Genomic DNA, 23,395 nt, shown 5'->3' with positions numbered 1-23,395 from the left:
GTGTCATTGAAAACTACAATGAATGTTTAAATTTTAAAAATATATTACAGTAAAAGAAACATTGCCATGAATCCCCCTAAAAATGCTTCCCCTTGCTGCAGACACACTTCTCCCTCCCTTCTTGCCACTTTCTGCAGCAGCCCTGGAGTCCTCTTTCATGAGTGTCTTTAGTTGTGCTGTCCTGGCTGCTTTGATGTCCTGAATCAATTGAAAACATTTACCTTTCATGGTAACTTTGGCTTTGGGGAAAGGGCTAGGTATTACAAAAGTTGAATATAATAATTTTCTAAAAAATAAGTCTTGACTTTCCAAAAATCTTTCAAACCCAAAAGAAGGGAGCTGTCATGGTAGAAAAATTAGGGATTTGTTCATATCGTATATCACAAAACCTTGACCTATTTACATTGTGAATTTTTATAAATTTATAAGCTGATGGAATTGAGCTTTTCCTACCATGTACTTGTTTGGTGTACTTAGATGAGGAAAATCAGGGTCCTGTCTTTAGAAACTGTTAAAGGAAGAGAGGGTCAATTCGAGATTGCAAGACTCATTGGTCAGTGCCTATGTAGTCTAGTCCGTAAGCAAAGGTTACACGAAGGCTGTTTTCCTTTCTCTGTTACAGTCGCGTTTTTATAAAATCCTTTTAGTCATCTATGTATTTCATTTGTCACGCAACTTCATTTCCAGTTCCAAGAGTTAACTGTAGATCAGAGTTTGATGCATCATAAAAAAAAATGAAAAAAGGAATAAATAATAATGGTCAAATATCACTATCTCTATGCACATTAACCAGTGAATAAGAACTACTAGTTGTAAGAAAAACAACTAAAATGATGGAAAAAATTAAACATCAGGATAAATTATTTCTAGCTTCAATTTTTTACATTTAATAGCAAAATGTCTGACATTTCAAACAATTACACACTATTTACAATAGTATTTTTGTACTTGTACTAAGAATATTTTAAGTGCTTCCAGACAATTTGTTTTACCAGTAAATTAAAACACTTATTTGACAAGCAGGAGCTGGACATTTCCAGAATGTTCTTTGAATCTGTTTTCCCTTTGTGAGGTTCTGAACCTTCAAGGCAGCGTAGCGGAGGAGGAGCAGCCTGCTGGGCCTCACTGTCTGCGGTCAACCCCGCAACGCCCCAATAGCAGCTCAGAAATGCCCGGATGAAGAGAGCCTGGAGGTTAATTCAGTCCTCACTGCGCTGAACGTGAGGCGTGTTGCAGCCTTCAGTGCAAAATGTTACTGGTAATCTCTTAATCCTAAATTAGGTCAATATTTTATCAAGTTAATCTAGCGTGAAGATTAATTGCATTAGTTACACACACTGATACACATGCAGGTTATTTGTTCTAGAAAAACTTTTAATCAAAGAGCAAACCCTTGGTTATAACAGGTGATTTTTCACTCCTTCTGCAACTATAACACACCCTCTTCAAAAGTCTTCCTTTCTCCCACAGTATTTATCTTTATTCTCTGCATTGATCTTTAGTCAAGATGGATGTAGGAGAAAGGATAATGGTGCTCTAATTATAGAAACAATGGCCATTTCTCAAAGGTCTTTATGAAGAAGTGATTTTGGATTGAGATGTTGTTAATAAAGTTTCTTATTCTGTGACCTCTAATTTCAATTTAATTCTCCTTGTTCTCTTAAAAATGTGTGATTAATCCTGTCAAGAAAGGATTAATGTGTGATTAATCCTGTCAGTAGTATTCTATAAAAATTTACTTCTTGGTATCTCTAAGCACACTTTAAAAATATAACAAGGTATTTGAACTAAAGTAGTTTTCCAAAATGTTATTTCATATGTCGGGTTTTCCCTTTTGGTTATGCAAACTTGGATCAGTATGTCTTCCTTTCCCACTTCACCTTTTTTTTAATCTAAAAAGTAGAATTTAGGTGGTGGGAAGGTGGAAATATATTGATCTAAGTGGCTTAAACCTGCTAACAGAAGTCATTAGTGTGGACAGACGCCTTTCTCCCTGAGGTTTTTAGATAAGAACTATCTGGTAGTTTAAAATTCCCAGGCGTCATTCTGGGTAGTTTTACAGGCTCCCCCAAACTACCAGACAGAGTTCATGCCCTGTTTCATCAAATATCCAATGACATTTTCCAAGAGTCATGCTAATTACAGGAATTTCACAGACAATGACTGAGGATATTACATCTCAGAATTTCAGCTCTTGTCTTCAAATGCTGATTTGGGCCATGGTTTTTTGGGTCATTGTCATTTGTCATTGTTCATGACATGATAAGAAAAAGATCGAGGAATATTTTCCCATGTTTTGTCTTTTGAATTAATTAATGGATTAAAATCCCATGAATCAATAACAACCTCAGTGTGAGCACTCTAAGATGGGTATGGTTGACTGTATTTGGAGGTAAAGTTCACAATCCTGAATGTCAGCCTTACAGTTTTTGCGAGTTTGGAGCAAACTGTGCTGAAGAAACATGCCAAAAAATTGTCTATTTTTCCAATTACTACAGTGTAATGCTCTTTTCACAATGGACATTAAGAAAAATCCACTTCTATTTGTTCAGTGTCAGGTATGGGCATAAGAGAGAAAATGAAAACAAGTATTTCAGGACAAGTACTATAAAAATATTCTAAATAAAGCCAAAAGAATTACACTGTACTGGGATTTACACTAAATTAGATTTCCAAAGCCTCTTGTCACAAAACAAAATCAGTAATAGGTATTAGGTAAGATAGTGGATGTTCATTTCACTATAGCAATATTTTTTACATCTATGTGTATCAAGAAAATGATATCGTGTTCCTTAAGTATGGACAAAAATATTTTAAAAAGAAAACTGGAGGACAAAATTTCAGTTTTTAATATTTCCACTTTATTCTCAAATTCTAACATCTTACCTATTGCCTATCAGCTCACTTGATCAAGAAGTATAAAGAAAAGAAGGGTATTCTTTCCCTTTAACCTCACCCAACACATGCATATTAAAAATTAATGTTTAAATTTGGTGTATGGCCTTCTCATTTCCTTCCATGTTAATTGAAACAATTATTATAAGGATATATATAAAAATCATAGGCTTCATTTATTTTTAATTTAAAACTGCATAAATATAAAAAGATGTCAATTTAAAATATATATAAATATAAAAGTTTTATACAGTATTTTATATTATTTTTTAAATTAATAAAACCTCCTAATCTCCCTTCCTTATCATGACATACAGATATAACTCATTATTTTAAAAAACTCACTTTGAAACTGCCTTCCCTGAGCAAATACTTCTTCATCTCTTTCAGTCAGTAATTTCTTGCTGAGAACTTACGAGCAGCTGTCAACCTCCAGAAGGAGGGCAGTGTGTTGTCCGTGAGAAATACAAGCCAGCGTCCTTGACTGCACACTTCACTTGGGAAGAAAAACAAAGACAAACAAAACACACGGACACCGGCTCCCTCGGTGTGCTCGGGGGGGTGGTCGTGGAGTAGGCCTGGCGAGGCCTGGGTCGGGAGCAGAGCACCACATGCCCGGGGTGGGGTGGCTGCCTGGTCAGCCTGCCCCTCCCTGGGCGCAAATCCGGGCCCCTGCAGGGTAAAGAGGAGAGGCTGAATGTCAGCGGGCTGCAATGGTAAGAAATTAGATAAGGAAGACGGAGTGCTAGACTGCTTCCTAATAGGTAGTGAGGATTTAGTAAAGTCAGCTAATGTTGCTATCATCATTACTTAAGCAATCCGTAAGAGCTAAGCTGCGAGACAAAGGTGAAGGCTCTGAATGTATGGGCAGCAAAGTAAAAGCTCAACACATCTAGGAAGGCTCCACAGAGAGGAGACACGGGTGGAATTGGAGGGACAGAGTGAATGGACAAGGGGACGAAGAAGGAATGCTTTTAAAATAGACTGCAGAAGGCAAGAAGGAGAATAAGATACCCAGGAAGGCAGATGGGGCGTGGTGTGAACCTGTGGAGAAAGCACTGAGAGAAAATCTTCGAACACAGTGGCACATGGCCGTTGGAAATTAAATTCACTTGGCCTTTGAATACCCTTTAAAGGGAATGCACACTGAATCCAACCAGCCAGGGGTCAGCGATAATTCGGAGGAAGCAGCTTCCGGGTCAGTCAGGAGGGAAGACAGACCGCGTGGATCCTTCAGACGAGGGAAGGATGCAGGACGCGGAGGTGGGCACAGAGGATGGCGATCTCTACCCCAGGTGGGTGGGATTTTAGGGTCGCAGGCTCACTGGGACTCTTCTACACTCATTTACCCAGAAGGAAACGCGGGCCTGGCGGATACATCCGGAGCCGCCAGCTGGTAGCGGCTGTACCGAGATTCTAGTCCAGACGCCCTGGCTCCCAGTTTATCTCTCTCTGCTGCATTCTACCTGCCCTGTCCAGGACAGTGCAGTGTGACGACAGCAACATTTTAGGAAGATGCATGATGCGGCAAGATGTCGGCTAAGTTAGAGGCTGAAGCCTTGGAGAGGGACGTAAGGAGGCGCAGAGGCATGCGGGCCTGAGAGAAGGGGCACAGCCACAGCGGTGCCACAGGATGAGGGGAAACGCCGGCCGCGCTGGAGTGGTTCGGCCGGGCCCGATTAAACATTGCCTTCCGCAGCTCTTTACCTTGGCAAAGGAAGACGGGATCACCGGGAAACTGAGCACAGCTCCCTTGGCATACCTCCATCCTCCTCTGGCACCTCAGTGAATGCGACATTGAAAAGTACCTGATAATTGGAGAACCTGAATTTCTGCAGAATTTTATTTCCATTGTCCCCTCTGAATAGGCACGTCAGTTATACTTATAACTAGGAGGGTGTCTAAAAACAAATTATTTTTTATTTTCACCCAGAAAGAGAAATGGCATTTAAACACCTGCCTAAAAAATCATGGAATGAGATTGAAAGACCCACCTCTTGATCCAGATTAATAAATGTATTAAAGGCAGTTTATAGGAAATCAATGTAGTTCCTACTCAAGACAGTTTAAGAAGCAAATTTCATAGTAGGCAAAACTCTAAGAAAAATGCTGCCCTGTGAATCCGACCCCTGTTATACACACATTTTCTTCCCAATTATTCGCCACGTGTGAATCTCGACAGCACTGTGAAGGGAGTTTACAGACACAATTCAGGTCCCAATCAATTGACCCCAAAACAGAGATTATCTGCTGAGTGCCTCCCTATCACAGCCGCCCTTTGAAAGCAGAATATTTTCTCCACCTGGTTGCAGAAGAGACAGTTCGAGATTTGGAGCATTGGAGGGTGCAGCATTACTCACTGAAAGGTGAGGGCAGCCTCCGTTAGGAAGGGGCCTTGGCTGATGGCCACCAAGCAAACGTGGACCTCAGTTGTGCAACCGTGAGGAAGCACGTTCTGCCAATGCCCTTGACCTGGGAAGAGGGCCCTGAGAACCACGTGAGACTGCTGTGCCAGGAAACGCCTGATTCCGGGCTGGTGATACCAAGAGCAGAGTCCAGTTGCTCCACTACCCAGAACTACAAAGCCAGGAACTAAGAAGTGGGTGCTAAGTTTCTAAGTTCTTGCTAATGAGTCACATGGTGCTAGAATAGTAATGCACATTCCAATCCTTGACTCTTGAGCTTTCCTGAAATCCCAGAATCAGATTAAACAGATAACCAGCTCCAAGAACTTCTCCTACTTTGAACAATATAAAATTTGAAAGATTAATCCTCATATAGTGAGAACAGTGTGTGATATTCTCAATGCCACGGAGAAATATAAATTCACCAAGAGGCTAGGAAAAAATAGCAGATTCAAATTTTAGAATTTTAATTGTAAGAAGGATATTTACTAAAGAGAATCTGTGATTTAAAAGAATATTATTATGCAGAAGTCAGAAAGATGATAAATAATACACTGTAGTAGATTTTTAGTCTATGAGGAATTTCCACATATAGGTACATATAGGCATATATTTCAATTATTTAGTCTTGCAGAGCTTAACAAGAAAGCAAAATATCATTATATGTGTATTGAGAGAGGATCCTTACACAAAGATATTTATTACTTTCATGAGAAAAAATGTTGATAGTGATTTTGCCACTGAAATAAACCCTATTAGTCCCCCATTTGTCACAATATTGTCTTGCAGAAGCTGCCACAGCAGGTGGTGAGGACGCTGATATGAGCAGAGATCAGGTGGGAAAATGTGTCAGGAATATTGCTCAAGGAATCAGGTTAAGTAGCCAACCATCCCAAAGTGCTTACTTGTAAAATCAGAAGCATAAGGAAAGATATTAGTCAGCTTTCCAGTCACTGACAAAATATCGACACTCATAACTTAGAGCAGAGGTTTAATTTGGCTCATGGTTTCAGAGGATTCAGTGCATGGTTAGCTAGTGCCACAGCAGGAACATCATGACAGGAAAGCACGGCAGAGCATAGCTGCTTTGTTCATGGTGGCCAGGAAGCAGAGCAGAGGAACAGTGCCAGAGAGGAAGCGGACAAGGACCAGATGTAGTACTCCAGATCCACCTCCATGACCCATCAGGACACATCCAGAAGTGTGCTATAAATTCCTTAAGCCGCTGGCAAGCCAAGCAAGTTGACAATTAAGCTTAACTGTCACAAAAGCTCAATGTTGTTGATAAGCAAAAGCTAATTTAAAATAGAAGATGTATTCTGGATATTGAGTATATCATAAAAGAACTGAACATGCCTATTTAATAAACTTGAAATAAAAATTCTCCTTTAAAATATACAACTTAGGGCTAGGAGTATAGCTCAGCAGTAGTAGCTAATACAAGTGGACTTCATAACCAAGCTTATGTGTCCAAATCCTTTAGACAAGAACTAGGTCAGACAGATAACATTTTCCAGGAACTCTTTTTTTGAATAGTACATGGATACCAGTGGTGATAAAATGTGCCCCAGTGTTAGGGAAGATAAATGCAAACTGTGTAGTTGAAGGTAGACCGAACTGTGTGTGAAGCTTTCTTCCTAACAGAAGCCTTCTCATCAGAGTAGGGGTGCAATGAGCTGATTCTTGCTTTCTCAGGGTACTGTGTTACCATGGAACAGATAGAACAAAGTGATAACTATTCTTTCTGTAGTAATATGGAAACTCAATGTTTTAATTTCCATTTCCCTAATGGCCAGAGATGTTGAACATTTTTTCATACATTTATTTATTGACTATTGTACTTCTTCTTCCAAATTATGTTTGTTCATTTCAGTTGCCCATTTTTCAATTGGCTCTTTTATTTGGGGGCTAAAACTAATACCTTTAATTCTTTATGAAGTCTAGATGTTATTCCTCTGGAGAAGATAGCTGACTTTTTTTTACCATTCTGTAGATTGTCCCATTACTCTGTTGGTTGTTTCCTTTATTGTGCAGAAACTTTTTAATTTGATATGACCCTATTAGTTGATTCTTGATGTTATTTTTCGGTAATTCAGATTCTGTTCAGAAAGTTCTTGCCTATACCTATGTCTTCAAGAGTTTTTCCTCTTTGTCTTCCAGAATATTTTCCATTATCTCTCCACCTATACCAAAAATATAAATCATCATCATGTATCAGTTCTTGGAATGACAACATATAGAAATAAATGACTCATAATCTAATTCTCTCAACATAGTAAAGACAACAATACATTGAGCTAAAATAGAGTTGGCCTCATAACTTTTTTCAAACTTCAGAGACTATATTTTAAATATAGTTTAGTCTTTTTTACTTTAATGCTAACATTTGATTTGCCTGACAACCTTTGCAATTGTCAAAAATGTCTTGGAAATTAAATGCAAAATTATTATCATGAATAATGGCCTATAGAAATATTCTATGATTTGAGGGAAGAGGGTTCTAATCAATAAATAAAAATTTGAAGATAGAAAGAGTGTCTTTCTGTAAATTTTTGTTTATTATAGTAGAAATAAACAGTTTTATTGTGTTTTAAATATAAAAATTATTTGTATTGTATGATTTTAACTATTCTATGGTTTTGTTCAGTTATCTTCTGTTTATTACATTAGCTTTGACTTTTTATAAATAAAACTGATAATAAACACATTTTTAAAAATTATGTCAACATCATTCTTGTTTAAAAAAATGCAAGGACAGACTGAATTATGAGAGAACTAGCGACAGCCAACTGACAACAGGCTTTATACACCAACTGTCTAGAGCCTTATTGTCCACATCAATTGTTTTGTTTATGGAGCAATCAATGTTTCTTGTCTAAAACACAAATATGAAATCACTTTTCTCAGCAATGTGCATATTAGGCAGGAACTCAACTTACTGCAGCTGCTATATTCTGTTTATTTCATTCTACCCACTTCCCCTTAGCAAGTGTTCTGAAGTTAATTATTTTAGCAGGTAAATGAGATTTTCTGTAAATGTTCGTAAGTATTGTTACAAAATAATCATCTAGAAAATGGCCAAATCCTCAAACATAGGTAATTTTGTTTAACTTGATAGTGTTTCGATTAGTACTATAGGAACACTCGAGTAAGGATCCACAGCCAAAGTCCTATTTATTTTATTTCAGCATAGTATATTTATGAATTAAGGAAAAATCATCTTTGACTGAATATGTGATGATACATTTTTCTTCTCACATTTTATTTTGAAAAATTTCACTTACCCGGAAATTTGCAAGAATAGTAAATATGGACCCATACTATACCCTTCCCTGGATTTACCAGTTGCTAGCATTTTGCCACATTTGTGTGTTTGTCCCTCTCTCCCTCTCTCATGTATGTGTGTGTACAATTTACATGTACTAGTACTCTGTGACTGTATGTATATGTGTTCTATAGGTATCGATGCTTGTCTGTGTGTGATGTCTATGCACATGTCTGTGCACCCACAGCTGAATCATTAGGAACTAGTCAGATGGACATGCTCAAACTTATTCCAAAGACTGGCTAGGTCTTAGCCAGTGGCCTGAGTAAAATAACATTTCTACACCTTTTTAATACTCAAATATATTTTACCTTTCTCATGAAAGTTTAACAAAGTTTGTGCAATATAATATTTATGAGTGAAAGGACATTTTATCGTCTTTTCCCCAATTACCATGAAGTTAAATCACATTTAAGTATATTATTTAACCTAGTGTCAATAACCAGTGTCCGGCTATCTCTCCTCCTCCCCACCCACCCAAGCCTGCTGTCCACTTGCAGCCAGAAATCATGTAGAACTGGGATCAGACTGTGCCACTGTCATCTGGGGTGGGGGAGGCTTTGTGCCTTCCTGTCGCGTCACTCTCAGGCTTTCTGGTCTACCTTCCGGTCCACCTTCCACCACAGCCTGGAGGACACTGCACAGCCTGCTTCGTGCCTTTAGCACCTTCTCTTGCCGCTGGAGGAAGACACCCTTAGTCTCGGCTTGTTTCCCCTCACAGCAGCTGCACATCTAGTGGCCTCACAGCTTATCCCTCATGCAATCCTTTCTTAGTCAACCTGTTTTAAACCGACACTCCCTACCCCTCTCCTTGCTTAATTTTTATCATAAGCACTTACCAATAGCTCATACATTCTGTTTTGATTTTTTTGTTTACTTACCCACACATAAGCTTTAAAAGGACAGCATTTGTCTATGTCATTTGCTACCAAGTTACTAGCCCTGTAATTATGCCTGACACATAGAGGATGGGCTCCAGAACTGTTATTTTCATTTTCTAATTCATTAGTTAACATTTGCTGTGCTTGGAATTAAACTCAAGGCCTCACACATGCTAGTCAAGTGCTCTCACACTGAGTGGCACCCTTGGTCCCAGATTTTTTTTTAATAAATGAGTTATGCAAATACAAATCAGGCCAATAATAAAATAATAATAATATTAAAGTTTAAGTCTTTTACTTCTATTACTTAATTTTTAAGGTAGTTACTTATACTAATAGGTCAATTTTCCAAAAATTTTGGACTTCTGGTATCTAACACATATGGGTGTGATCAAAAAAGAGAGTTAAGGTGAATATTTTGAATAACATTACAGTAAAAGACACATTGCCATTAATCTCTCTCAAAATCCTCCCCTTCACCTCAAACATTCTTATCCCATCATCCTTGCCACTTACCAAAGCAGCTCTGGAGCCCTCTTTCTTGAGTGTCTTCAATTGTACTATCATGCCTGCCCCAGGCCCTAAAGTGATTGAAAATGTTTTGCTGACATGGTCATTTTGACTTTAGGGAGGAGCCAGAAGTAGAACGTGCTAGATCCGGTGAAGAAGGCAGATGAGGACACAGCGTCATGTGTTTGTGAGCTGCCTTTCCATTCCACAGCACTTGGCAGCAGCCAGGAGGGCACGCTCTGTCCTTCCCAAGTGTCCCTATAACATGGTAGGGGCTGACCTGAGAAAGGGCTTCCAAGACACAAGTCAGGGTCTTTCTAACTTAGAAGTTAGAGTTCAGGGTCAGCCTGGAGTCCATAGTAAGACCCTGTCTCAAAAAATCCAAAAAAGAAGAAAGGAAAGGAAAGGAAAGGAAAGGAAAGAGAGAGAAAGGGAAGGAAGGAAGGAAAGAGGGTGTTTGGTGATGACACTGAACCTCAGATGAAAACTTGTACCCTTTATGCGCACTGAGCAGCAGCGAGACCAGCAGTGAGGCAGGACGAGTGTGTCGGTAGTCAGCACTGGTCTGCAGAGGATAACCACCGGTAACTGAGAAGTTCCCAGGCAAATACCACTTCCTCTTTCCAGAGGACTAAGAAGCCACCCACAGAGAATGCCGTCTGGTGCTTGGGAAACACCAGTCCTCTATTCTTTCCAGTGTATAAAAGTTCCCCTCCCGAAAGGCAGTAAGTCACTTCAGAGAATGCGTTTTCTAAAGGGTGATTGCCCTTCTTGAGTAGTGACGCACTTAAGACAGGCATGCAGTAATCTCCAGAAATGTACCACCTCGAGTGGCTTACTGCTTAATTAGAGCTGGCACTGGGCCACTTCTGCTCAGCCTGGAACCAGCATGAGAGCCGTGGAGAGAAGGCACGGGTAAAAGAAATGCTATTTCAGGGGGATATAGAGTAATGGCATGGCGCCAGTCTGCAGAAAACAAAGCTACACACTCTGGCTACCACAGAGAAATGTCAGAATGCCTGGCTGTTTTGTAGTCAGAGATTATGCCCATGCCTGGGCCCTGGGCTAGGGCTTAAACATGATCTCTATTGTTCTGAAAGACTTTCTAATCTTCCCTCACAGGACCACAGACCCTAAAAATACCTAGTCATTTGGAAGATATCACAAAAACTTAATTGTAGGAGTCTAGAAGCCGCTGTGTTGAAGAATTTTAGATCAAGATCATGGGATAGCCAATTACTGTAACGGTAAACATAACTTTCCTCAGAAGTATGCATTGAACAGAAGGAAGAAATCATCATTGTAATTATGTAAACACATTCTCTTACTTCCTTAAACATCTTATCCTGTTTGTTTTTTTTTAAATAGTAACCATTTGTCACTTAACAATGGGAATATGTTTGGAGAGCAACTACATCATTAAGCAATTTTATCACTGGCAATCGTCACAAAATATACCTACACTACCTCCGTGGTATAGGTGGGTCACTTGGTGGGCTTCTTGATGTAATTACTATGAGATGCAAGTGGTTGCTACTTTACAATAAACATTTTTAGTAAGTGGAAGTACACTTTAAAATACCACTAAAAGTATAGTCTAGTAAAGACATAAACTCGTGATATAGTCACTTACTATCAAGTATCACACCCTGTACATAATTGTAGGTACTGTACTTCCGTAGGGCTGGCAGCACAGTAGGGTTGCACTGGCATCTACACACACACACATGAGAAATGTGCTTTGCTACGCTGTTAGGACAGTTAGGATGTCACTAGGTGGTAGGAATTTTTCAGCTCCATTGTATCTTATGGGACCACCATTGTTTGTGTGATTTGTCATTGACCCAAATGTCATGATGCAACACGTAACTATGCCACACTTATCACAAAGTAAATGACTACTGCACAGGGAGTGCATGAAAAACTCCATGGCTGTTGCAACCCTAGCACCTGCTCTAGAGGCCACTGGAGACATTTGAGAGCATCAGCAATGCTTGAAAATGTGCAGCAAGCTTTACTTTTACATAACCCCTGAGTTAGTCCCTCTCTTTTTCAGCACTGAGGCAGGCTAGGATTGCTTCTGCCTGGCCTAGACATCCCTTAAGAATGAGGCAAAATCCTTACACTCTTGTCACCAAAACAGATCAACTCTGTGCACTGACCTGCCAGACTGCCCCCTAAGAACAGACCTCTGTTTTACAATGAGCAGCAGTGGGGAAGCATATGATTATTCTTCATAAGGCATCTTGCGCGATCGTCATACACTGGAACAGTTCTTGCAATATCTGGTCTCTGTCCAAACCACCAGTCGATTCAAAACCGAGTCTGCTCGGGGCAATAAAAACGAGCCCTCCCTACCAGTAACAATGCACCCAAAGGCCTGGAACCAGAAAGAAAGCATTGCTGGAAGTCAAGACCAGCGAGACAATATGGGGACTCAGGGGATTCTGAAACTCCTCAGCTCCTTCTCCAAAAATTCGAGGGAGCAGCAGGGCATAAACACACTGAAGGACCCACCCACCGAGTGCCAAGTGGTGAGCAACTGCATGTGAGACGTGCACACAAAGCTGGTCACGCAGAAGTCCAAACTGCAATGTGTGATATGCAAATGCAATCAAATATATACACGCAACCCTCCAATTATGTATGTGATCTTCTTGGTCTGTTTGGGATTTCATTTTCTTTTATTTTGCAGTGTTGGAGATTGAACTCAAGGCCTTCTCACTGAGCTACACTACCAGGCTTTTTTTTTTTTGAGACAGGTTCTCACTGAGTCGCTGGATCACCCAGCCTGGGCTGCCGCTGGTGGTCCTCCGGCTTCATCCTCCCAGAGTGCTAGGATGACAGGTATTGTGTATGGTTTATTCTGCTATTCATTCCGTCTTAGTCAACTCAGCCAAATAAAAACACTTTTACAACAAATGCCCCGACCCAAAGCCAACAATTTACAGTGGGAGAATTCACCTGCAGCTAATCGGTGCTTCTACCCTGGTGGCAAGGTGGTGAAAGCTCTGAAACTGAAAAAGGAATTTCAAAACTACAGTGATGAGTGTGCTATAGAGAAAGGACCACGACTGTTAAGCCCTCTTAAAATGACAGAGGTAAGTAAAGAAAAAGGGTTTGCGACATGGAGGAGTCACGGGAGCGCTGGTGGCAGGAAGTTAGCAAAGGACTGTGTGGCTTGCGGGTCTTTACTACAGCATTATTTGAAATTTAATTACAACTCAGAACTCAGTATCCACAGGGCCACAATGCAGAGATGCAGCAACAATACAAACCCCATGGCGTGTCTGTCCCTCTTTCAACAGAGTGTGTCTCTCCATCCCGAGGAACTGGGAAAACAACTGTCATGAGTCCCGCAGTGCTGGGATGGCAGCTTACAGAGCGTCTCGGAGGAGAGAACAAAGAGATGAGGGTGCCCTGGGCCAGGTTAGCTCATAGCTGGATCTGCCCAGCCAGCACTCAGCAAGATTTATGTGCTGAGAAATCGAGGAAGCACTAATGTTCCAGGCAATGTCTCCAAAGCTTGGATTTTACTAGATCATATCAAATGAGGGAGAAGAAACAGATGTATCTTCCCAACTGAGAAAAAAAGACAGACTCATAGCTCAGAGAGAAACTATGTGCAACGCACATGTGCCTGATTTCACTGCGATGCCTTTCCTTTCCACGTATGTCTAGAAGATGCGATTTATTTCAATGTTTACGCATTGTTTGATATTCTATCGGCTTGGGAAAAAATGACTGTTCCTATAAATGTCATCTTGGAATAGAATTATAACTTGTTTGTTTAGATAACTTCTCTGTTTATCTCCTTGAGTTATTCCCAGTCTGACATGACTCATACCTCTGTCCAAACCATGGAGTCAGGAAAGTATCCTTTTCTCATTTATTTGGTGCAAAATGCTATTTTTTCCCTTTGGCATTTTCTTTACAACCTCCTAATTTTATAGTCACCTCTTATTTTGAGAGTATTTGAAGGCCCCAAGACAAGTCTGAGTAAGACATGGCTTTCTGTGTATGAGAAAACACTGCTACTGCTCCTGTACATGTGTGTAAGTTTGTAGTGCAGCAACTTGCTGAGTGAAAGGGCTCACGTTGAAAACCAGGACCAAAGACACCCAGCAAAATAAAAAGAGATTACTGTACCCTTGTCCCAGAGGACTGTGATTTTCCTTAGGTCGAACACCAGAGGAGGATGGGTACACCCTACATCTCTCCCATTAACCTAAATTGGTGTGTATAGAACGTCCCTCCAGGGTACGTGTCTTTAAGCACACAGTCTACAAATTTAGAGGAACCCATACGCAATTCTAACAATTAAAATTTAGTATTCCTTCCTGCAGTACTCCAAACCTAGAACTCATTAACTCCTGCTCATTCTAGGAAAATGAGTATTCCACGTATATTTAGAAACTTTCTTTTTACTTTTCCTTCCTTCCTTTTCTCCATCCATCTTTTTTCTGACCTCCTTTCTCCCTTCTTTCCTTTTTTATTTCTTCCTTGTTTCTTCCCATCCTTTCTTCTCCCTTCCTTCCTCTCTTCCTTCGTTCCTTGCTTTCTTCCTTCCTTCCTTCCCCACCCCTTTCTTTTCCTTTCTTCCCTCCTGATATTTTTTAAATTATATGTTTCTGTACCAACAAGCTCCACTAGGGATCACATGACTTGCTGAGACCAATCAGACTTCCACCCTGGCATCTAGGGAGACAATTATGGGATAGACAGGAGGCTGGACATTGTATTCTCCCTCGATTGACGGGTGTCATTTGGGCTGCTTAGCTGTGTACTTACTCAACACACAAAAAGTGAATCACTGTTAAAAGATATGTTTAATTAAATGTCAGTGAAGTAAACTGAATTTATGAACTCATAAAATTAAAGTGGCAACTCTAACCTTAACTTTCTTTTTTATACAGTAAGTGTATTGGTACATTTTAGGTATACGTTACAATGTAACTTTAACTTTCTTAAATGGTTTAAACAACTATTTCAGGCAGTAATAGTACACATTCTGTCTTACATCATTGCTTTAAATGGAAAATAACCATGGGATTTTTTCCAGAATCGCAATAAATTAGTGCTCTTTTTCTTAAAATGCTTATAGAAAAATTATCTGAATATTCTTCTGCCTCTCTCTCTCTCCCTCTCATTGCTTAGCTACTGTATTTCTGTATTAGCAGCCCATCCTGTGTTTCTCCAACCATACTAGCAGCCTACAAGATTCTTCATCCAAAACAAAAGGTGACTTCAGTTCAGTCTTTCTTCTCTTACATGTGCTACTGGACTTTTGGATTCCAGCTGGAACCACAGAAACACAGGTGTTCAAATACATCCAAATTTTTTTAAAGAAAAAGGAGCTCTATTTCCATCCCATCAGTCATTTTTTCTCAATTGATATGAATTTAGAAAACTTGTCAATACTTTTGGAAAATTATTATTTCAAACATTCAAGAAACCTAGGTGAGTAGTTTTTATTAGACCTAAAGGTCTTAGCCATCATGTGACATTGCATCTACTTTATATTTCATTAACAACATAGAAATTACCTGTAGTTATTATTTTTTCCATCCTGGGAGTTGAACCCAGAGCTTTGCACATCTCTGGCAAGTGTTCTACCACTGAGCTATGCTGACTGCACCTGGAGTCTCTGGTATTATTCTTTGTGTAGGTATTGTTGAGTTGAAATATCTGCAGCCGGAAGGACTACCTATCTTTTGGGGCCTGTGCAGAATAAAACCACAGGGCTTCTTGTCCGACAGTTATGAAGAATTTCAAGCCAGTTGTGGTGGAGCAGCAGCATCCCTTCTGGATGCGGGGTCGGAAGCAGCAGCATGAGCAGTGCCCCGATTGTGGTACGCTCCAGCACCCCTGAGCCCCACACTTCCTGCCACCAGTCTGCCTCAGAGATGGGCAAACCTTGGAAAGTTTGGAGCTTTTATTTCTGCTTTTATGTAAGTAACAAAGGAAAACATGTGTTCAAAGATTACTTTGACAAGAAAACTAAGATTTTTTAAATTTACTTGAGCATTGAGGTTTCAGCCAGGTGGGTAAAACCTCAGTGATATTATTGTAAGAGAGAAGAACACCAGTTCCCTGTGTGAACATCCTGGGATGGGGCTGCAGGAGGAGGAAAGCCTTCTGCCTGGTGATGACTCATCTCTCTTGCAGTGCAGCCCCTCTATAGGTGCATGTGAGCTCATGCTGGTGAGTTTAGTACTTTTGCTGAGGAGAGACCAATAGGAGTCAGGCAACAATGGTCTCTGCTTTCACACTCCGCCTGCCTCATCTGTCAGCCAGCCGCTAGTCACAAAGCGCCTTCATAAAGGAGGTGGCCCAAAGGACAGAGGGGAGCGGTGTGTAAGGCAAATGCTGCCACCTAGAGAGACGGAGAGGGTGTACTGACTGGGAGGAGAACTCTGTCAAGCAAAATTTAAACAAAAATAAAAACCCTCAGACAGTGAGTATGAAATTTTTCCAAAAAGGCATTATCCCTCACAAGAAACCAGCCTTTCCTAAAAAGGTGCCACTAAGAATACATCTGCTCTGAGGTGAAAGGATATTCTGTTAATAAGTCTGTAGAACTGGAAATCTATGAGTTTTTTTTTCAAAGCAGGAAACTTGAAAGATGATTTTCCTAAGACTGTGTAAAATCACTACCTTACAACTAGTGGTGTTACCTGTCTAAAAAGTAAATACTATACAGCTTTGTTTTTAATTTGTCTTGTTTCAACAAACAAACTCAGGAGTTTGAATTATGTGTAGTATATTGGTCAGTTTACATAATTTTCATGGTTTAGTACAAAGACATTCCGTTTACTCTGTGCTTGGCTTTGAAGAATCATCAGTTGCAAAAATCAGAGACATAAATGCAAAGGAATTGCTCAAAATACTTGAAAAACCAAGGGAAGAAGTGGGGAGATAGCTTGTCTCCACATATTATATGTGCAGTCACTGAAACTACTTGTATTTTTTAAATGAAGAGGGCATACTCAGATAGCAATGCTGAAATCTGTCCGGTTAAATATGTTCCCCAAACACTTCTAGTAACTCATTACTTTGGTCACTAGAAAACAATTAAATTCTTACTTAGGAGATACTGTTTTAAATGCAAGCACTATGAACCGAAGAAAGACATGGTTTTCTGTTTCAGCTACCCAGAATTTGTTTCTGTGGAAGTTTTGAAATGTAATGTTATATTGTAACTTCCAAATATTTCTGAGCTGAATATTATTTATCTGACATATATTTTGATAATGCAATTAGATATACACATTATGTTCATATCATATTTTTCAAGTCACAATATATAAATTGTGATCTGCTGTTTAAATCTGCTTTAACATAAGGGTTCATGCCTCTGATTATCTGATAATGAGAATAGGTTTTTTAAATTTAATATTTCAAGCATTGCTCATTGATTCAGGAAATACTTATCAAGCTCTGACTGTAACCCAGCATCGAACACACACAGGTGCCCGGCTCATGTGAAGCAACCACACCCATGCCCAGAAATGCTTCTCACCTTAGAGAGCTCGCCCAGGGTCTTAGTGCTTATGAGGGAGGGTGTGAATCTTCAGCTCAGTCTCTGCTCATTTATAAATCGTGTTTCATGTCACATTTTGCTGCCTGTCATACAGAGAGTTACCCCTTCCTACTCTCAGGAAAGTTTCAAGAATTAAACTTTGACTTTCAACGCTTGGTGAAGCTGTAAGACAAGAACATCAATGTGGCCCATGGAAAGTTTGTGAAAACTCATTCTTCACAGGCAGAATCACTAGTTGTTAGGGATTGCAAATCAAAGCACAGTGAGAAGCCATTTTAGGCCCATTCGGTGATGATTTGGAAGGAAGAAGGGAATGCAGGGCCAATAGCCGTACGATGAGAAGACGGGGGAGCCCTGTACCTTGCTCGTAAGAATGTGAAGTAATGAAGCTACTGCGACAGCTTGGCGGCTCCTTAGAAAGTTAAGTACATAGAAGATCTTCACACGCCCCGCGAGTCTACTTCTGAGCATGATCTAGAAGACACGAGGGCATGCACTCAGGGACTTTCCCACCAGTGTTCGGGGCTCCAGTCCTCACTGCCTTCTAAAATGGAAACAACTCACGTGCCCACCAACAGACCCATGGATAAACGCACGCCACGGAAGGCCGTTTAGCCATCGAACGGAAGGATCTCCTGACCCATTGCTGCAGTGCGGCTGAGCCTCGAAAGAGTGCTGCGTGGTATAATAAGTCTGTCACTGTGTCATCTCACTTGAATAAGGTAGGTACCTCGGCAAACTCCAGGAGGTGGAAAGTAGAATAGAAGCTAGTGGAGCTGAAGGAAAGAAGGACTCGAGAAATTGTTTAACGGGTCCGTTGTTTCTGTGTGGGGTGATGAAAGAGTTCAACTGAAGGAGATAGTTAACCAGCACTGAATGGCACACTAAACGTGTATATTTGTGTTGTGCATATTTGACTACAACTTTCATAAACCTTTCACAGGCGTGGATGGGGTTCTCTGAGGCCCAAGAGCCCTGGGAGCATAAAGGATAAGCAAGGAAGGACAGAAGGTGAGTGGGGACGAAGCGTGCTGTTTTCCTACACGCTGTTTCAATAAATAGGCAAATAAAACGGTGTATTTCTATCTCATGCTTTAGTCAACGTCTACCCCTCGATACGGAGGACAGAATCAATTTCTTGTCCCAACTATAATTTATCACTCACGTAGGTTAGAAAGTCACACATATACTTTTGGCTTTAGAAGGCAAACAAGATCAAGCGGAATGAGTTTCTGGAGATGGTTTACATTAAGATGTTATGCTTCGAGTTATTGATTTGAAGAATGTAACATTAATTTGCTCTCTTAAAAACCATGATGTGGGAAAATCTAAATGGCAGAGCACAGGAACCAGAACTTTTGTATTCTGAATTATCTCAGGAACTTAACACCAAGATCCATGCATAGAAAGCAATTTTTGTCAAAAATTTTTTTTGCTTTATAGGAAGTTTAATGATTTGAGATGAACTATATCAGTATTTTTATAAAAGGAACTATGCAAATGCAAATTATTCAAAAATCATATATTCATGGGTTGCTCAATCAAAGCCATTTAATGAACATGCTAATATCTCTATTTAACTGACCATTCCCCATGCTTGCTATGGATTCCTACCTGGCTTTACGTTAGCCCAAGGAATACTAGTATAATTAAATAGTAATATCCTTACTTAAAATTCACAACTCAATTCCTATTTTCTCTTTCAGCTTCCTTTCTTGTATCTGCTTAGCATTCCTACACATATTGATTTAGGTCCAGAACATGAAAGCCTGAAATAAATTATTCCAGATGAAAATAAGCTTGAATTTCTGTTCAGTTGGGAAGGACTCAATTGGTTTTCACATTTAAAATTTATCAGGATAGATATTATACAGTTTTGTAATTATTTTTAATGTAAGTCTAAAGGTTAAAGAATATGATGAAATCTGATAGATATTTCTGAACCCATACATAAATGTGAAGCATCCATTATGTATAGGAATGTCTACCTGAATTTTCCCTTATACTTAAAACAATGTTAAGACAGAGTAGTTTAGTGATGAAGAAGTACTGTATCCCTGCACTCTGGGAAGCTAGGCAGGAGGGTTATGAATTCAAGCTAACCCTGAATGACTTAGCGATAACCTGTCTCAAAATAAAATTAAAAAGAGACTGTGGATGTATCTCAGTTCAAATTCCCTGGGTTTAATTTTCCCCATTCCCCAGTACCACCAAAAAAAAGAAAGAAAGAAATTGGAGAGGTAATGTTGAAGCAATATTTCCGAGATTCAAATCCTTACTTTCTACTATGTGATTCTGAACAAATTACTTTCTTTGCCCCAAGTTTCTCATCTATAAAAGAAGAATAATATACTGATATATTGTTATTATTATTTATTATTAATAAACAATAAGAGAGTGACGCAGTCTTTGGCACAAAATAAGTAGCCAATAAATACTTCTTGTTATTATTAGTCTTCTATTGAAAAATAAGGAAATTAAGGCTAAAAATGTTCACTATATACACCAATGTTATAAATGAAGTAAGACATGAGTTCAGAACCTAATCCCTAGCAAAGTTTTGATATTTTGGAGAAAAAAATTTTCACTGCTGAAAAGTTGTAATTAAAGTTATATCAATGGCATTTAGATAGTAACAAAAATTAGAACACTTGTAACTTCTACTTAGCACTATGATAACAAATTTTAATTGGGGAATAAGATTGGTGAAATTTCAAAATCAAGACATGTTATTTCATGCACTCAAAGCACAACAAAGCATTTTTTGATAATTATTCATGGACTTGTATTTTAAAGTTTTTTCTTCTTTATTCTTTGTCACTGCTCAGATACTTTAACCAAAAGCCAAATTTATAGTAAATAACAATAGACAGATGAAGTTCTGGTTTGGTCTGTAAAATATTTGTTTGTTTATGTGAGAATGAAATCTTTAGAATAATCTGCTCAGTTATATGACTTTTAGTTTTGATGTTGGTAAACAAACAAACAAACAAAAAAACCCTAAGCTATGGGCACATTAAACCTTCAATAGTTATTCTACCCAAAAGCATTTTTTCACTTAAATATTACTGATCAAAATAAAAAATATTGAAGGAATTTTAGGTTAAAAATTTACAGAAAGTTAACAAGAATATACTACCATACACAGGATGGCTCCACTTTTTCCAAAGCAAAACGAATTCCTCCTCACTTAGCTTGTTTCATGACATTATTTTCTCCTGTGATTGGCCAATGTTTTCTTTGGCTTTGTATGTTTCTGTGCTCTGTGAGTATAGTGTTTGTTTTCTATCTGTTATGATTTTGCCCTCCTCTCAAATGATAAACTCTGCATTGTACCAATAGTATCAGCTACAAAAAATTAACCCAGCTAACTTTTATTGGCTTGTTTTCTTGGACTGCAAACAGGATGGGACGGGAGGCACCCTGACCCCTAGACCCTCAAGTCTCATCAGATGACTGCAGTGATCAGATCTATGGACAGGTTTGTTCCCAAGGCATTGTTTAAAAACCAAGAGGAACTATCTCTCACCTACCGTGATAGGGTAGTGAGTTATTCGATTACCCAGAATCTGGATTAACCATATTTAGTTTTAGGTTTTTAACTTTGTTAAAGTGACTTTTATAGTCATCTAACATGGAAAACTTTTGATAAGCCTAAGGAACAGTTGCTTTGCTTTCATTTTCTCCACGTTCTTTTCATTTTTGTCAAAACTCCTTTTAAGGAAAAAGCTAATGAGCTTTTCTGTACTCAAATAAAGAAGTTTCTAGACATCTGAGTTGGTAGTTTGTGAAGAAGGAAGGAAGAAGCCAGATATAATAGCCCAACTCCAAAAATCATCTACACTGAGATAGAAAGTAGCAAAAGGAAATTAAAACCAGGTTGTAAAAGAAAAAAACGCTAATATATGAAACCAACCTTCAGCCAGAGGTACATGTGAAAGAGCCTCCCTCCTATGAAGTGCTGGCCACTTTCACAGATCCAAGAGGCCCCATCAGAGCTGGTAATCTTCCTACAGTTCTAGCCTGGAACATAGAGCAACTGATTTATTCACAGGGGCTAGCCTAAGAAAAGTTTAGACAAACAAAGAACAATCATATTTCTGTTTTATATTTGTTGAAAAAGATAGAATTTCTTCCAGTTAACACTTTTCCCTTGGGAAAGCTGTGTTGTGTTATTTTTTATTGTTACCATTTGCTCATGTACAAAAGGCTATATTATTCTATAGCGCATAACATGACATAACCTTATTACAATGTGCTTTTAAGTCTAAACCTTATAGTCGTTAGAAGCATGAATAATGACAGTGTGATCTGCCTAGCCAAGCAGCCAAAGACTAAACACAGTTATACAAACTGAAGGGAAAATGTCAAAATTCACCTTAAGTACCTTTTCATCAACTCATTTTCTATAGTCATATTAGGGTCTTGAAAATAGTAGCTAAATGTGCCACAACCTCAGCAGCAACAGTAAAAATAAGACACTGAAGAAAAGCTGACCAGTCTTTTGGGGCCTCCATTATTAGAAGAGAATACCGCCATGTGGATTTAAAATGCTTCATAGAAAGTTTGCCAGCTTAACTGGGATGAAAAGCAACCCAGCAATTTCAACAGCATTGCCAAATCATTAGCAAATTCCTTTGGCAAACTTCGTAACATGAGCTATAAGGGAAGCCTGTTAAGACCTCACTGGCCTGCAAGGAGTATGCAGGGTCAGTGCCTTCAACCCAAGCTCACGAAGCCCAGCCACGGAGCATTTTCACTCTGCACCTCCCATGCCCCTTGAGGGCATGGCCGAGACCAGATATACTTTGTCTGCAATCTCCTGCTTCTACGCCATCTTACTAACATTTCACTGAGTAGAGTACACAGTTTAGCATGCAGTAAGTGCCAAATAATTGCTGGCTAATAGAGCACATACACCCTTCTACACTTAGTACCTGTTATCACGAAATGGAGATTACTTTTTAGATGCACATCAAATTAAGATAAAAGAGAATGAGTGTGTTGGGGGATGTTAAACAAATTTTACTTCCTGTCACTTAATTTGTCTGGTGCCAACTCTGTAAAAACATTATTTCAAATAGAAGCTACATAGAACACACACTTTTTTTTTTTAGAACACACACTTTTTGAATCATGAAAATGTACTTTTCAGTTCATGGAAGCAACTAAAGATAGACTCGCAAAGAAAATTCACATCTTTCATTTTCACCACCTCATCAAACATAGCACTTAAAAATACTCAGAAAGGCACAGTAGTAAAATGTTGCTCCAAAATATTGCCAATTAGAAAATGCATTTTATCATCAGATGAGCCTTCATGTCCCCAGACTTCCTTTATCATTGAAAACTGCCTGTGTGGCTGGATGCTTTTTCACAGAGCGCAATGGACAGGGTACATCAGCCGCTGACTTCATCCGCTGACACACATACTGATGGATGGAGACTTCCAACAGACCTAAGACTTTAAGCCTTGGTACAAGGGTTTACATCAGACCCTTCACAGAAGAGGAAAGCCATTTAATCCGAGAAACTTACTAAACTTCCTACCAGACAAAAGGGAGATTGTGTTTGTATTCTGTTAATTCCAAAAGAACAATAAAATAATACTTTTATATCTCAGTGTGCTCACATTTCTTTCTTTTTTCCTGTATAATTGTGTACCGGAAAAGACAAGTGCTTAAGGTTGGTGACAAGTGGCAGCCCAATTCCACTCCAGACCATGTGTCATTGTTACTAAGTGCAGTTGCTCGCATGGGTCTGACAATCAGTGCTACCACTTCACTCTGAAATGACAGACTCCACATTAAAAAAATAGAGAGAGGGAGAAAATGCC

General features: G+C 39.2%; 2 long non-coding RNA genes across 2 annotated transcripts; one reads left to right on the top strand and one right to left on the bottom strand.

The window, feature by feature from the left end:
* Positions 1 to 6,066: 6,066 nt before the first annotated feature.
* LOC110346264 (uncharacterized) lies at positions 6,067 to 18,091 on the bottom strand. Its single transcript, XR_002390191.2, has 3 exons — positions 17,920 to 18,091; positions 17,539 to 17,721; positions 6,067 to 7,483 (listed from the first exon to the last, which is right to left on the bottom strand). It is a non-coding gene; the product is annotated as an uncharacterized LOC110346264 (long non-coding RNA).
* Positions 18,092 to 18,103: 12 nt separating this feature from the next.
* Positions 18,104 to 23,176, top strand: LOC101722871 (uncharacterized). The gene is made up of 4 exons (XR_206202.3): positions 18,104 to 18,281; positions 18,503 to 18,570; positions 20,965 to 21,040; positions 22,940 to 23,176. It is a non-coding gene; the product is annotated as an uncharacterized LOC101722871 (long non-coding RNA).
* The last annotated feature ends 219 nt before the right edge of the window (positions 23,177 to 23,395 follow it).

This window comes from Heterocephalus glaber, unplaced genomic scaffold (genome assembly GCF_053883595.1).
Source record: "Heterocephalus glaber isolate CG9 unplaced genomic scaffold, H.glaber_assembly_v1.0 deba00001688, whole genome shotgun sequence".
NCBI classification, from domain to species: Eukaryota; Metazoa; Chordata; class Mammalia; order Rodentia; family Bathyergidae; genus Heterocephalus; species Heterocephalus glaber.
Note: the sequence above shows the minus strand (reverse complement) of the source record. Positions and strands in the feature narration are given on the sequence as shown.